The sequence below is a fragment of the Triticum dicoccoides genome, chromosome 1A (assembly GCF_002162155.2).
Source record: "Triticum dicoccoides isolate Atlit2015 ecotype Zavitan chromosome 1A, WEW_v2.0, whole genome shotgun sequence".
Taxonomy (NCBI): Eukaryota; Viridiplantae; Streptophyta; class Magnoliopsida; order Poales; family Poaceae; genus Triticum; species Triticum dicoccoides.
In genome coordinates, this window is record NC_041380.1 from 234,516,181 (window position 1) to 234,528,147 (window position 11,967).

The following is an 11,967-nucleotide window of genomic DNA, read 5'->3' on the forward strand; positions in this document are numbered from 1 at the left end:
TAATTAAATAAGATATATTGCGATATCCCAACATGTAGATCATGTTCCAACAAGGAACAAACTCCATCTTCACCTGCAACTAGCAACGTTATAAGAGGGGCTGAGCAAAGCGGTAACATAGCCAAACAACGGTTTGCTAGGACAAGGTGGGTTAGAGGCTTGACATGGCAATATGGGAGGCATGATATAGCAAGTGGTAGGTATCGCAACATAGTCATAGCAATAGAGCGAGCAACTAGCAAGCAAAGATAGAAGTGATTTCGAGGGTATGGTCATCTTGCCTGCAAAGTTCTCAGAGTCGATGAAAGCTTGATCCTCGTAAACGTACTCAATGGGCACCTCGATCACGAGCTCGTCTCCCGGCTCTACCCAAAGTAAGAACACAAGCAAAGGAAATGACAATCAACCACGTGCAATGCGCAAGCAACATGATGCAAAACATGGCATGATATGCGGGATGTGATATGCAATGCATATGCGAGCCCCGGAAGGAAAAGATTGAATCAGACCTCAACTTGGCAAATCAAGAGTGCCGCTGGAAAGATGAGTTGATTTCGGTCGAAATCGATATAAAGATCACCGGAATCGGATGCAGGGTTTGCAAATGGCAAGTAAAACAATAATGGCACAATTCTACGATTAACAGCATGATGCCATCTAGAATGCAAAAATAAACTAAGCTACTGCACTCCAACATAGTAATAAAGCACATGGAAGTGATATACTCAAGATGCTTGACAAAAGATGAACACTGAGCTACGGCTAAATCACACAAGAGCAGGTTTAAACAAGCATGGCAAAAGGGCAAAAGATAACAGCATCTCAGACTTTGTGAAATAACATGTCAGGAATAAACATAAGGAAGCAATGTTTAGAGCTAGATAACAACATGCTACAGGATCATATCATAGCAAACAAAGGCATGGCATGAATCTACTCAAAGCATATAACAAAAGTCCCTTACTGACCATAAGCCAAAAAGGATCAGAAGATATGATGATACCCATGTAAACATAGCAAGTTTCGTTAACAGATTCAGACTTAGCAGAAAACTGGGCATGGCATAAACAGAGTTACGAAGGCATGTTTGCGAGCTCGATGCACTCAACACAAGGCATTGCATGACAAGCTAAGCATACTACCAGCAAGAAGACATGATCAAGAAGCTAACCATGGCAAGAACAATCTCATAGCATGCATGGATCAACTACAACACCCTTGGCAAAATTGATTAACACGTAACCAATCTACCAGGAACATTTTATAGCAAAAGTAGAGCAAGATTGATTCATGCTAGTGTACTCCATAATTGCAAACAAATACATGGATGGATAGAACATAACAATATCTCAAAATCATCCTTACTGAACAAGCTCAAAAGAGGCATGGATCACTCTGTAGCAACATTAATACATGGCATAAAAATAACATCAGGGAAATGACTTAGAAGAATTATAAGTCCCTGAAATCAGCAACATCACGAGAGCTACTTTGCATGCTTGTGCTAGTCACCGCATTGATCACAAAAATACATTGCATACACCACTGTAAAGATGGCATGGCATATCCCAAAACACATGTAGAGCTCATGCTCATATGCAGTACACAATAATCATGGCAAAAATGACAAATGCTCATAAACTGATAAGAAACAGCACCTAACATTTTATAGCACTCTTGCAACAGCAATTAAGGCATCAAGATGGACTCAAACAAGCATGGTGCAATGGAATGAAATGAAGAGGGCATCCAGATGAACAATTTGACATATCATGCGCAAGAAACGGAGGTACGATGATGAAGTTATGATGCGATGAACATGGCCTGAAAATATCATAGATCTGGGGACTTGGAGAAAAAACACACGGGCGATGGACAGATAAAACACGCCCAGGTGGAGGATTGGATGGGAGTGCTCACTTCGGGCCCATGGGCCGGCTTGGAGCGATCGGGTGGAAAACCGGGCGATTCGGGCGGTCCATGGAGGTCTACGAGGCCGGGTGAACCGGGCGGGTTCGGTGAGGTTGGAGGCGGACCAGAACGGAGCAGAGGTCGACGACGCCGGCGACGATGCGGCGGCGGAGGCGGTGCGAAGCCGGTGACGGCGAGCAGCGATTCCGGTGGGCGGCGGGAGCCGGATCAGGCGTGGAGTTTGGCGGGGCGAGGACCTTGAAGACGGCAGAGGAAGGTGGTGCGCTGGGGATCCGTGGATCCGGTGGCACCGGGCGGATCCTGCGGTGGAGGTTCGACGGCGACAGCGTAGGAGGCTCCAGGGCAGCGACGTCCATGGCGGAGGAGAGGCGGCCGGGCCACGGTGACGAGGAACTACGGCGGTGCGAAGCGGCGCGCGCATGGAGATGACCGACGGCGAGGGAGCAGGGCGGCGTGGCTGGACAACGACAGAGGCGGTGACCAGCGCTGGAGGCGGGCGGCGGCGCTGGCAGTTCGGGCCGGGCGGGCCCCGGATGGGCTCCGCGGGCCGCGCGGTGGGGAGGTGGGCGCGGGGACGCGTGGCACGCTGTGAGTGGAGGAGGGAGGCGGCGGGGTGACGTGGCACGACCTCATTGGTCGGAGCGATGTGTCCGCACGGACATGTCCGGCGCGGATGGACATGTCCGGTGGCTCGAGGAGGGAAAATCCTAGGGTTAGACCGCGAATTTTGGAGAGGAGCACATATATATAGGTAGAGGGAGCTAGGAGAGTCCAAATGAGGTGTGGTTTTCGGCCACGCGATCGTGATCGAACGACCGAGAGGATGGAGGGGGTTTGGATGGGTTTTGGGACACTTTGGAGGGGTGTTGGGCTGCAACACACACGAGGCCTCTACGGTTCTCCGGTTAACCGTTGGAGTATCAAACGAAGTCCAAATGGCACGAAACTTGACAGGTGGTCTACCGGTGGTGAACCAAGGCCGCTTGGCAAATCTTGGTCCAACCCAAGAATGTTTAACACCCGCATACGAAAAGAGGCAAAAGGGGCGCCGGAGGACATAGGAGTGTCAAATTGAGAAACGGACAACGGGGAGAATGCTCGGATGCATGAGACAAACACGTATGCAAATGAGATGCACATGATGACATGATATGAAATGCATGACACACAAACAAATGACAAGGCAACAACAACGAATAATTGGAAGACACCTGGCGCAACGGTCTCGGGGCGTTACATAGAAGCCATCCATGATCGAATCCCCCTCTGGCAAGGTACCGAAAAAGGTCCCTAGATCGGATCTCACGGGTACAATAGGTTGCGGCGGTGGAAAAGCATTTTCGTCGATGCCTCTGTTGGTTTGGGGATATATGGCAATATATATGCGCAATAATTAATCCAGGAGGTGCATGAGGGGCCCACAAGTTTGGGGGGCGCCCTCCGTCCTTGTGGCCACCTCATGGCTCTTTCGACTTCATCTCCAAGTCTCCTGGTTGTCTTCTGGTCAAAGAAAAATCATCACGAAGGTTTAATTCTGTTTGGACTCTGTTTGGTATGCCTTTTCTGCGGAACTCAAAAACAGGGAAAACAAGAATTGGCACCGGGCTTTGGGTTAATAAGTTAGTCCCAAAAATAATATAAAATAGCACATTAATGCATATAGAACATCCAAAACAGATAATATAATAGCATGGAACATTAAAAAATTATAGATACGTTGGAGACGTATCAATCTACTACCTCGATGTCTTGTTGGATCAAGAAGCTGAGGGACGTCACCGAGCTGAATGAGTGTAGAACACGGAGGTGTCGTTCGTTCGGTACTTTATCGGTTGAAGCACGAAGAAGTTCGACTACATCAACCGCGTTGAGAAACACTTCCGCTTATGGTATATGAGGGTACGTAGACACTCTCTTCCCCTTGTTGCTATGCATCTCCATGGACAGATCATTGCGTGTGCGTAGAATTTTTTTTGTTTTTCCATGCAACGTTTCCCAACAGTGGCATCCGAGCCAGGTCTATGCATAGAAGATATGCACGAGTAGAACACAAAGAAGTTGTGGGCAGTGATGTTCATACTTCTTACCACCAACGTCTTATTTTGATTCGGCGGCATTGTGGGATGAAGAGGCCGAGACCAACCTTACATGTCCACGTAAATGAGACCAGTTCCACCAATTGACATGCAACTAGTTTTGCATAAAGGTGGCTGGCAGGTGTCTAGTTGTCCTACTTTAGTTGAATCGAATTTGACTATGGCCGGTCCTTGAAGAAGGTTAAAACAACAAACTTAATAATTCACTGTTGTGGTTTTTGCCGTAGGTAAGAACAGTTCTTGCTAGAAGCCCGTAGCAGCCACGTAAAACTTGCAACAACAAAGTAGAGGATGTCTAACTTGTTTTTGCATCGCATGTTGTGATGTGATATGGTAAAGAGATGATGTGATATACGTTGTTGTATGAGATGATCATGTTTTGTAAATTTATCAGCAACCGACATGAGCCTTATGGTTGTCTGTTTTTTGTATGAAATGCAAACACCATGTAATTGCTTTACTTTATCACTATGAGTTAGCAATAGTTGTAGAAGCAATAGTTGGCGAGACAACCACGATGCAACGATGGAGATCAAGGTGTCGAGCCGGTGGCGATGGAGATAATGACGATATGATACGTCTCCAACGTATCTATAATTTATGAAGTATTCATGCTATTATATTATCTGTTTTGGATGTTTATGGGCTTTACTAAACACTTTTATATTATTTTTGGGACTAACCTATTAACCCAGAGCCCAGTGCCAGTTTCTGTTTTTTTCCTTGTTTCAGTGTTTCGCAGAAAAGGAATAGCAAACGGAGTCCAAACGGAATGAAACCTTCGGGAGAGTTATTTTTGGAACGGAAGGAATCCAAAAGACTTGGGGTGTACGTAAGGGAAGCAACGAGGAAGGCACGAGGCAGGGGGGCACGCCCACCCCCTGGGCGCGCCCTCCACCCTCGTGGGCCCCTAGTGGCTCATCTGACATATTTCTTCCTCCTATATATACCAATATACCCTAAAACCATCAGGGAACAGAATAGATCAGGAGTTCCGCTGCCAGAAGCCTCCGTAGCCACCGAAAACCAATCTAGACCCGTTCCGGCACCCTGCTGGAGGGGGAACCCCTCACCGGTGGCCATCTTCATCATCCCGGCACTCTCCATGACGAGGAGGGAGTAGTTCACCCTCGGGGCTGAGGGTATGTACCAGTAGCTATGTCTTTGATCTCTCTCTCTCTCTCTCTCGTGTTCTTGAGGTGGTTTGATCTTGATGTATCATGAGCTTTGCTATTATAGTTGGATCTTATGGTGTTTCTCCCCCTCTACTCTCTTGTGATGAATTGAGTTTTCCCTTTGAAGTTATCTTATCGGATTGAGTCTTTAAGGATTTGAGAACACTTGATGTATGTCTTCCGTGGGATACCCGTGGTGACAATGGGGTATTGTATGGATCCACCTGATGTATGTTTTGGTGATGAACCTGCGGGTTCTGCCCATGAACCTATGCATAGGGGTTGGCACACGTTTTCGTCTTGACTCATTGGTAGAAACTTTGGGGCACTCTTTGAAGTACTTTGTGTTGGTTTGAATAGATGAATCTGAGATTGTGTGATGCATATCGTACCCACGAATACTTGAGGTGACATTGGAGTATCTAGGTGACATTAGGGTTTTGGTTGATTTGTGTCTTGAGGTGTTATTCTAGTACGAACTCTATGATAGATTGAACGGAAAGAATAGCTTCGTGTTATTTTACTACGCACTCTTGAATAGATCGATCAGAAAGGATAACTTTGAGGTGGTTTCGTACCCTACCATAATCTCTTCGTTTGTTCTCCGCTATTAGTGACTTTGGAGTGACTCTTTGTTGGATGTTGAGGGATAGTTATATGATCCAATTATGTTATTATTGTTGAGAGAACTTGCACTAGTGAAAGTATGAACCCTAGGCCTTGTTTCAACGCATTGCAATACCGTTTGTGCTCACTTTTATCATTAGTTACCTTGTTGTTTTTATATTTTCAGATTACAAAAACCTTCATCTACCATCAATATACCACTTGTATCACCATATCTTCGCCGAACTAGTGCACCTATACAATTTACCATTGTATTGGGTGTGTTGGGGACATAAGAGACTCTTTGTTATTTGGTTGTAGGGTTGCTTGAGAGAGACCATCTTCATCCTACGCCTCCTACGGATTGATAAACCTTAGGTCACCCACTTGAGGGAAATTTGCTACTATCCTACAAACCTCTGCACTTGGAGGCCCAACAACGTCTACAAGAAGAAGGTTGTGTAGTAGACATCAAGCTCTTTTCTGGCGCCGTTGCCGGGGAGGTTAGCTCCTCAAGGTATATATTTAGATCTTGCAATTGAATCTTTTTATTTCTTGTTTTAGCACTAGTTTAGTTTATAAAAAAACAAAAAATGGAATTGAGTTTGCCTCATACGCTTTATCTTTTTAATATCTTTCGTGAGTATGATGGAAAGGAAAATTGTGCTCAAGTGCTAGAAGAAGAAATCTATAGAATGTTTGGCACTAAATCTTTGTATGATGAGCATGATTGCAATGTTGTTAGTATGAATTCCTTGAATATCTATGATGCTAATGATATGCAAAGCCACAAGCTTGGGGATGCTATGTTTGATGAACATGATATTTTTTGCCCCCCAAGTTTTGATGAGCAAATTTATTATGATGATAGCATGCCTCCTATTTATGATGGTTATATTGATGAAAGTGGGTTTGGAAGAGTGTCAACTTTAGGAAGTAATGATCCCACTATTTTGGAGGATGTTGAATCTTATTGTGATAATTATGAAAGTGGATTTGGAGAGGTCATGACTTTATTTAGTGATGGATCCACTATTTCGGAAGAGGTTCCAAATGATTATGAGAACAAAGTTGCTACCTATGATGATTATTGTGATGACATGTATGCTATAAATATTAATGATAACCATGAAACTTGTCATCATGATTTTAGTTTTCAATTGGATTATGCCTCACATGATAGTTATTTTGTTGAGTTTGCTCCCACTACTATTCAGGAGAAGGAGTTTGCTTATGTGGAGAGTAGTAAATTTTCTATGCTTGTAGATCATGAAATCAATGCTTCATGTGATGGTTATATTGTTGAATTGATTCATGATGCTACTGAAAATTATTATGAGGGAGGACCATGTGCTTGTAGGAATGGCAATAATATCAAGTTTTCTCTCTATGTGCTTAAAGTTTTGAAGTTATGCTTGTTTTGCCTTCCTATTCTAGTTGATTATTGTTCCTATAAGTTGTTTGCTCACAAAATCTCTATGCATAGGAAGTGGGTTAGACTTAAATGTGCTAGTAATATTCTTCATGATGCTCTCTTTATGTTTCAATTCTTATCTTTTATGTGTGCATCATTGAAATCATCATGCCTAGCTAGGGGCGTTAAACGATAGCGCTTGTTGGGAGGCAACCCAACTTTATTTTTGCTCCTTGATTTTTCCTCCTGTTTAGAAATAAATAATTTATCTAGCCTCTGTTATGATTGATTTTTTATGTTTAATTAGTGTTTGTGTCAAGTAGAACCTTTGGGAAGACTTGGGGAAAGTCTTTTTGGTCTTGCTGTAAAAAACAGAAACTTTAGCGCTCGCGAGAATTGCTGCCATTTTTTATTGGAGAGTGATATTTAGTTAATTCTTTTTTAAGATGATTAATAGATAAATTACTCACGTACATAAATTTATTTTAGAATTTTTGGGGTTCCAGAAGTATTCTAAACCTACAGATTACTACAGACTGTTCTGTTTTTGACAGATTCTGTTTTTCGTGTGTTGTTTGCTTATTTTGATTAATCTATGGCTAGTAATAGAGTTTATGAACCATAGAAAAGTTGGAATACAGTAGGTTTAACACCAATATAAATAAATAATGAGTTCATTACAGTACCTTGAAGTGGTGGTTTGTTTTCTTTTACTAACGGAGCTCACGAAGATTTTCTGTTAAGTTTTGTGTTGTGAAGTTTTCAAGTTTTGGGTGAAGATTCGATGGATTATGGAATAAGGAGTGGCAAGAGCCTAAGCTTGGGGATTCCCAAGGCACCCCAAGGAAATATTCAAGGACAACCAAGAGCCTAAGCCTGGGGATGCCCCGGAAGGCATCCCCTCTTTCGTCCTCGTTCATCGGTAACTTTACTTGGAGTTATATTTTTATTCACCACATGAGATGTGTTTTGCTTGGAGCATCAATTTATTTTGTTAGGATTTGCTTTCTGTTATTTAGAACAATGTTTTGCATCTTTTATTTCAATAAAAGTGGCATTGATTGCCTTTACTATGCCTATTTTACAAGTCCACATGTTGCTGTTTGAAAACAGAAAGTTTACCGCTGTTGCAAACATTCCCTAGAAAAGTCAGAATGTGATAAAATGTTGAAACCTTTTGCATAATAAGATCTGATAAATTTACTACAGTGGAAATTTTCTTTCATAATTTTTGGAGGTAGGGAAGTATGGATGTTGCTGCACTCTTTACAGACTGTCCTGTTTAGGCAGATTGTTGTTATGTTTGCATTGTTTGCATATGTTTGCTTCTTTAATGATTCTATTTGAGGATAGGACTATTAAATATGTAGAGGCATTTAGTATGCAATGTTGAATAATAATTTTAGTGATTTTCTACAGTAGATTATGATAAGGTTTTCGCATTGGTTTATACTAACTTATCTCATGAGTCCTTGTTGAGTTTTGTGTGGATGAAGCTTTTGAGATTTAGGAAGACCGTGATATGAGAGGAATTAAGGAGACACAAAAGCTCAAGCTTGGGGATGCCCAAGGCATCCCAAGATAATATTTCAAGAAGTCTCAAGCATCTAAGCTTGGGGATGCCCCGGTTGGCATCCCACCTTTCTTCTTCAACAACTATCGGTTAGTTCCGGTTGATCCTAAGTTTTTGCTTCTTCACATGATGTTTGCCATTCTTGGAATGTCATTTTACTTTGTTTTGATTACTTTTTGAATAAAATATCAAGATCTGAAATTCTTAAATGAGAGAGACTCTTCACATAGCTACATAATTATTTAACTACTCATTGATCTTCACTTATATCTTTTTGGAGTAGTTTGTCATTTACTCGTGTGCCTCACTTATATCCTATGAGTAAATGGTTGAATGATTTGAATGTCATAAATCTGAAAATATATATGTTTCATATGCTTATCCCATGGGGAGTAATGACTTTACATATAAGAAGTAGAGGTGGTAAATTTATTGAAGGTTAGCAAACATTGTATTGGTCACTTGAATAATTCATGAAAGAATATTGAAGGGAGAGAGATTTCACATATAAATATACTATCTTGGACATCTTTTGTAATTGTGAGCACTCATTAAAATATGACATGCTAAAAGGTTGATGTTGGACAAGGAAGACACCGTAATGGGTTATGTTTTCTTATATTCGAAATAAAGTATATCGTCATGGATCACCCAACACGTTGAGCTTGCCTTTCCCCCTCATGCTAGCCAAATTCTTTGCACCAAGTAGAAATACTACTTGTGCTTCCAAACATCCCTTAAACCAGTATTGCCATGAGAGTCCACCATACCTACCTATGGATTGAGTAAGATCCTTCAAGTAAGTTGTCATCGGTGCATGCAATAAAAATTGCTCTCTAAATATGTATGATCTTTTAGTGTGGAGAAAATAAGCTTTATACGATCTTGTGATATGGAAGCAATAAAAGCGACGGACTGCATAATAAAGGTCCCTATCACAAGTGGCAATATAAAGTGACGTTCCCTCGCATTAAGATTTTGTGAATCCAACTATAAAAGCGCATGGCAACCTGTGCTTCCCTCTGCGAAGGGCCTATCTTTTATTATTGTATTTTACCTTATGCAAGAGTCATGGTGATCTTCACCTTTCCTTTTTTTTCATTTTATCCTTTGGCAAGCACCTTGTGTTGTATATATATATATATCCAATTGGATGTAAGGCATCATGAACTATTGTTGTTGACATTACCCTTGAGGTAAAGGGTTGGGAGGCGAATCTATAAGACCCTATCTTTCTCTGTGTCTGATTAAAACTTTGAACCCATAAATATCGCGTGAGTGTTAGCAATTGTGAAAGACTAAATGATAGTTGAGTATGTGGAGTTTGCTAAATCAAAGCTCTAACATAGACTCTTCCTGAAAATAAGATGAATTGTAATTGTTTGATGACTAATAACATGGTTTGTTAGTTTTCAAGAAAGTTTATGATCTATACTTTAACATGTGAATAGCTTGTTACTTGATCATGAGAAGCTTTATGAGATGAGCTACTGTTATGATATATAATGATGCTAGAAAAGGTGACTAAAATTATCATTGATCAAACTTGTGCACCTGCTAGCAATCACACTTCATAAATTATTTCTTTTATCATTTACCTACTCGAGGACGAGCAGGAATTAAGCTTGGGGATGCTGATATGTCTCCAACGTATCTATAATTTATGAAGTATTCATGCTATTATATTATCTGTTTTGGATGTTTATGGGCTTTACTAAACACTTTTATATTATTTTTGGGACTAACCTATTAACCCAGAGCCCAGTGTCAGTTTCTGTTTTTTCCTTGTTTCAGTGTTTCGCCGAAAAGGAATATCAAACGGAGTCCAAATGGAATGAAACCTTCGGGAGAGTTATTTTTGGAACGGAAGCAATCCAGAAGACTTGGGGTGTACGTAAGGGAAGCAACGAGGAAGGCACGAGGCAGGGGGGCGCGCCCTCCCCCTGGGCGCGCCCTCCACCCTCGTGGGCCCCTCGTGGCTCCCCTGGCGTCTTTCTTCCTCCTATATATACCAATATACCCTAAAACCATCATGGAGCAAAATAGATCAGGAGTTCCGCCGCCAGAAGCCTCCGTAGCCACCGAAAACCAATCTAGACCCATTCCGGCACCCTGCCGTAGGGGGAACCTGTAACGCCCTCGATGCGGCTATATCTCCCACGTGTCGAAGCACGACTTAGAGGCATAACCGCATTGAAAGCAATGTCGCAAGTGAGGTAATCTCACACAACCCATGTAATACATAAGGGAAAAGAATACATAGTTGGCTTATAATCGCCACTTCACACAATACATGAATAAAGCATTACATCATCCAAATATAATCAAGGTCCGACTACGGAACCAAAATAAAAGAAGAACCCCAAATGCGACAAGGTCCCCGATCAACCCCAACTGGGCTCCACTACTGATCAACTAGAACAAAACAACACAAAGGACAAGATCTTCATCGAGCTCCTCCTTGAGCTTGATTGCGTCACCTGCTTGGTAACATCGGTACCTGCAAACTGGTTTTGGAGGTATCTGTGAGTCACGGGGACTCAGCAATCTCACACCCTCGTGATCAAGACTATTTAAGCTTATGGGTAAGGTAAAGGTATGATGTGGAGCTGTAGCAAGCGACTAGCATATATGGTGGCTAACATACGCAAAAGAGAGCGAGAAGAGAAGGCAAAGCACGGTCGAGAAACTATGATCAAGAAGTGATCCTAGAACAACCTATGTCAAACATTACTCCAACACCGTGTTCACTTCCTGGACCCCGTCGAGAAGAGACCATCACGGTAACACACGCGGTTGATGTATTTTAATGAAGATCAAGTTCAGGTTTTCTACAACCGGACATTAACAAATTCCCATCTGCCCATAACCGCGAGCACGACTTTCGAAAGTTCAAAACCCTGCAGGGGTGTCCCAACTTAGCCCATCACAAGCTCTCACGGTCAACGAAGGATATTCCTTCTAGGGGGAAGACCCGATCAGACTCGGAATCCCGGTTACAAGACATTTCGACAATGGTAAAACAAGACCAACAAAGCCACCCGAATGTGCCGACAAATCCTGATAGGAGCTGCACATATCTTGTTCTTAGGGCACACCGGATTGTCCAAACTTCCGGTAGGCCAGCCCAGAGTTGCCCCTGGTGGCCACCGGCGGCTGACAAGGTGGACC